Here is a 5,626-nt window from a genome sequence, read left to right as displayed (position 1 = left end):
ATCTAAAAAGTCTATGTCACAAGCCAAATGTAAATCATGGTCATGAGGGTCAAGAACGTCTAAACAAACTGCCAAATGTGTAATATACGACCCAAGAATTAGTGATTTGTTATTCTTAGTCAAGATCGTCTTAAATTGTAAGCTAGCTAACAACCCAAATTGACCTTAGTACTCCGTTTCATACACCAAATAAAGAAAAATTTGGGCTTAGAAAATGTACTTGAGCTATCTTTCCGACTCGAGTAACTATAGGCTAGGAAGCATTGAACATAACAGAAATTCGGGTCTTTAAGATAAAAACTCTTGGATCGGCTAGGATCGTAACGATCCCCGTCAACTGAGATTTCTTTCCAAATCTCAGCATGATAAAAGAAAAATGACTCTATAAAATCGCAAGCACTCTTAACATACTCCCTAGACTCAGCATACCCTTGATCAATAAACCCAAAGGCCAAATTAAACTTAGTAATGGAGAATCTGAACTCCTGACCCATCAAACGAAATTGAATCACATTCGGGTTAGTGTCAGTATACCCTGTGGATAATTCAAACTCAAAAGTGGCATAAAACTCTCTGATCAGTTCAACAAAAGTAGGACAATGAATTCAACAAAAGATCTCTATAGGTCCATCCTATAGCTGTAAACATCCTCTCAACCTCATCCTTGATACCCAAAGTAGTCATGGTAAGAGGATCAAGGGATTTGCAGGGAATAATCTGCCTTTCGCAGCAGAGAGAATATTTTTGCTTATTGGCGGCCTTGGTGAAGTTCAAATTGCTCCCAAAGTGTGAAGGTGAAGAAATATGAACTCCCTTGACCCTACCTAAACGTACCTGTTTACTCGATGAAGAAGGAAGGTGTGTAGGGTCTCCCGCTTGGATAGTAGGTTGGGGTGCAGTAGGCCTTAGAGGGTTTGGTCTTGGTTGGCATTTTCTTCTTAGCCATTGAAACGAATAATCAAGAACAACCCCAACAATACACTAGAGACAGCCAAGCAATACAACCCAAAATCAATGGCAATAACCCAATAAATAGATTCTAACAATTAGAAAAATTGAAACGACAGTAGCAAAACCCAAGTGTAATAGCAAAAGTGAAATAGAAGTTCCAATGTTATTGTCACTTCCTTGGAAAGCAATTAAACGTAAGAGGTCCAAATCAACCAAACAATGACCAATCTAATAACGAAATCGATTAAAAACAGCCACCAAGTACCAAAACTTAACTATGCCCAAGCAATAAATAAATGAACAGGACGAGTGAAGAACTTTCAAATGGGGAATAGTACTCAATCTCTCAGCGGTCGGCGGCAAGGACGTCAATCCACTTGGCGGCCACAGCAGTGGTCGATAACAGCCAAGAAAGGATGGCGACAGTGACGATGGCTAACTGGCTGACAGAGAGAGAGATAGTTATGATAATGCGGCCAGCAAGAATGGGTGCACAACGGCGGTAATGGTGGCGACATCAGCAATAGTCTGTGGCAATGCGGGTTCAGGCTCTCGTTTTGGGGAGAAAGAGAGGAAGAAAGAAGAAACAGAGAAAAAAAGAAGAAAGAAAGAAAGAAAAGAGAAAGAAATAAAGAAAGAAAGAAGGAAAGAAATGAAAAAAGAGAAGAAACAGAAAAAAGAAAGAAAGAACAAGGAAAATAATATTTTTATTTGCTAGTTTTTTTTTTTTGCAATCTTCCCTGGGACAAGACGTGGGCACGTCATGTTGGTGAAAATGCTTCTGACGATAGAGTTGGTTAATTATGAGTTACCACGTGCCCTCTAAATCGAGCGCGTTGTTCGGACTGGCTCAAGAATAAACAAATTAAAGTTAGAACAAAATAAGCGGTATAACTGACCATATAATAATTAGGCGGTAAACACCAGCCATATAATAATTAGGCGGTAAAATCGACTATATAATAGGGTTGTGGCAACCCAATAAAGACAAATAACAAAACAAAATAGAAGACACCAAAATTTACTTGGTTCGGTCAAATTAACTTACGTCCACGGGCGAGGGAGGAGCAAAATTTCTACTATGAAGAAGAAAATACAAAAGTCGTAGGAAAGTGATTCTTACGCCAATAAGGCACTTACAAAAGGGTTTAGGAAATATTCCTAAATTCAAAATAAGAGAACCTAAAATATTTGACTATAAATGGACTAGATGACGCAAGAAACTAATAGCCCATATAATACTCTCTTGAGTGGTGCACCAGCCACTGGCCATTTGGTCCAGTGGTCATCACCCTCTTGGGTGATGCTGGAGGTCAGGGGTTCTACCCCTACCTCCCTCAAATTTGCCACAATATGTGGCTGGTCTTAGTTGACCATCTCCCTTTACCCTTTCCCTTCCCCCTAGATTAGGCTAGATTAGATTATAGGATATCTACCATTGCCGACAAAAAAAAAAAAAAAACTGCTCCACCTTCTCCACATATGCCCCAATGGGCCGAAATCATGAACAACGAATACCAACCAAGTCCAAGCACTGCTTGAACTTGTAAATTGAAAAAGGCTTCGTAAACATGTTAGTAAGATTCTCCTTGGTATTGATCTTTTGAATAAGGACTTTTCCTTCAGCAATGATATCCCAGATAAAGTGATATTTTATATCAATGTGCTTTGTTTTCTCATGATATATCTGGTCTTTAGTCAAGTGTATAGCACTTTAACTATCATAGTGAATAGCCGTAACACCCTGATATAGATTAAACTCGCCAAATAATCCCTTCAACCATAAGGCTTCTTTGATTGTCTCGATCACTGCCATGTATTCTACCTCCGTAGTAAATAGAGGCACAACGAGTTGTAAAGTAGCTTTCCAACTGATTGCACAACCCCCAATGCAGAACACGTAACCTGAAAGTGATATTCTTCTGTCAAGATCCCCGGCGTAATCTGAATCTACAAAACCAATTAGAGTGATTTTATTTCTTCCAAACTCCAAACAAGCATTTGAAGTCCTTTGCAAGTATATGAAAATCCATTTCACAGCCTATCAATGTGATTTATCTGGACAAGATATACATCTACTAACAACACTCACTGCTTGTGAAATATCCGGACGACTACAAATCATTGCACACATAATACTGCCGACTGCACTGGAATAAGGAACCCGTGTCATATATTCTTCCTCTTCATTTGACTGTGGTGACTGAGCAGCAGATAACCGAAAATGATTAGCAAGAGGAGTCCTTACAGGTTTTGCATCTTTCATGCCAAAACGCTTCAGGACTTTCTTCAGGTAATTTTCTTGGGTCAAGAACAACTTTCCTGCTCCTCGATCTCGTTTAATATCCATGCCAAGAATTTTCTTAGTTGCTCCCAAATCTTTCATATCAAGTTCACTTCTTAGCTGTAATTTCAAATTGTGAATTTCTGATAAATTCTTGGCAGCAATAAGTATGTCATCAACGTACAGTAACAAATAGATAAAAGAATCATCATCTAACTTTTGGAAGTAAACACAACTATCATACATTCTCCTTGAATAATCATGACCCAACATAAAGAAATCAAACCTTTTATACCATTGTCTTGGAGACTGGTTTAATCCATATAAGGATTTCTTCAACAAGCAAACAGGGTCTTCCTTACCTTCAATCTCAAAACCCTGGAGTTATTTCATATAAATTTGTTCTTCAAGTTCGCCATGTAAGAAAGCTGTCTTAACATCGAGCTGTCCTAACTCTAAATTATACATGGCAACTAAAGCAAGCAAAATACGAATAGAGCTATGTTTAACAACAGGTAAAAACACATCATTAAAATCAACACCTTGTACCTGACTATAGCCCTTTGCTAGGCCTGCAGGCGACTCGAGCTCGAGTCAAAGCTCGGCTCGAGCTCGGTCAACACGAGCTTGAGCCGTTCGTTAAGACAAACGAGGCGAGCTCGAGCCTTTGTTTCTTTGGCTCGATAGCTCGACGAGCCGCTCGTTAGGCTCGAGTCAGTGTGAAATTACAAATATACCCCTGAATCAATTAAAATTTACAACTTCCTCTATTAGGTTAGATTACCTAATTTTGTTTCTTCACTTCCTTCGATCGATCTTCTTCCTCTGGCTCCGCCGACCGACTGTCCCACTGCCAAACTCCTAATTCGTACTTCCGCTACCGCCATCTCTGCTAGCTCCACCTCCACCACTTCCTCCGGCTCCTCAGCAACCTCCAAGCTTTCTCTGCTGACTGTCCTGAGTCCCAACTCTGTCGCAAGTGCAGCTCCAATGAGCGGGGGCACCCGGGTCCCTTACCTGAGAATCGAAAACACCAGATTCATCCCAGTATGCACGGAGCCAGAAAGGCAACCCTCTTGAAACCATGGGAAGTCCCAAACTCCCAATTCCCCGCTACTGCCATATCTGCTTCTACTAGCTCCATCTCCAGTTTCTCCACCGCTTCCACCAGCTCCACATAGGCAACCCAACCAGCTTTTCCGAACCCAACCACTTCAACGAGGCTGACTGACGTCCGAACCCAACCAGCTTCTCGGTGAATTCCTATCTCTGGATTTTGTCTAAGCTTTTCCAGCGGAGCAAGTGCGCAACCCACTGAGCTTTTCCTAGATTTTTGCAGGTATGTACTCAGCTTCTTTTTCTTTCTACTCAATGCGCCGTTTAATTCAACAATTTGTATAATGAAAATTCTATTAATCTGGATTATAGATTTGTTGAATTAAGTATCTATATATAATAATAGAGCTGCTAAGTGTAGATTTCCTTTTATCTCTTGTAAATTGGTTCACTATCTTGTTTGAAGCTTTTGAGTTGAAGACTTAAAAAGAATGCAACACTTACACAGTGAAACATTGATAAAAAGGTCCTTGTGGTTCAGTGCACTTCTAGAGGGAAACAATAAAAAAACTGGATTTTTCTCAAATATTTGATTTTCAATTGAGTGCTTATCTTTGTTATAAAGAATGTTTAACGTGTTACACTTCCAATTTCTTGCTAAGCCAATGAAGCATGATTCGAATGATTCAACTAATTTTTAGATGGTCTCAATGCTATCAATTTTCAATAAATGTGCAACATTAATTCTTACGGCTTCAGAATGATATGAAATGTATCAGTACAGGAATTAAGTCCTTGCTCTTTTTAAAAGGATAGTGGATTTTGCATTAAGGTTATCTTTCTTTTATTGCATGTACCATCCAACAATTATTTAAATGAGATAAGTTAGATGAAGCAAAGGAATTGAGGAAGGTTGTCATTAAAATCCTTAGTTGATAATCATATCTCCCATTCCACTGGATGTTCTTGTTCCTTTAATTTCACACAGTTTTGATTATGAGTGAATACATAACATGAGGTCATTTGCAATCTATATCATTAAAGTTAATATCTAATCCAGCAATATTGACGCTTGAATTACTTAAATATAGTTTCAACCTTCTATAGCCTTCAAGGGCTCTTGATGATCTAACTCAATTATAGTATATTAATGTCAAGACTCTCTAATGGCTTTGGCTTCATGACATTGATGATTCATTTTCATACTCCTATTCGGTACAAAACAGTGAGGACAAAAAAGAATGTGTTATTCTTTTTGTTCAATCTCATAATTAAATCTCTTTGCTTTTTTTTCATTTGCTATCTTCTTTTGATGGATCCACTGTTCCCATTGGT

Source organism: Coffea arabica, chromosome 10c, assembly GCF_036785885.1.
Source record: "Coffea arabica cultivar ET-39 chromosome 10c, Coffea Arabica ET-39 HiFi, whole genome shotgun sequence".
NCBI classification, from domain to species: Eukaryota; Viridiplantae; Streptophyta; class Magnoliopsida; order Gentianales; family Rubiaceae; genus Coffea; species Coffea arabica.
This window is presented reverse-complemented; position numbering follows the sequence as displayed.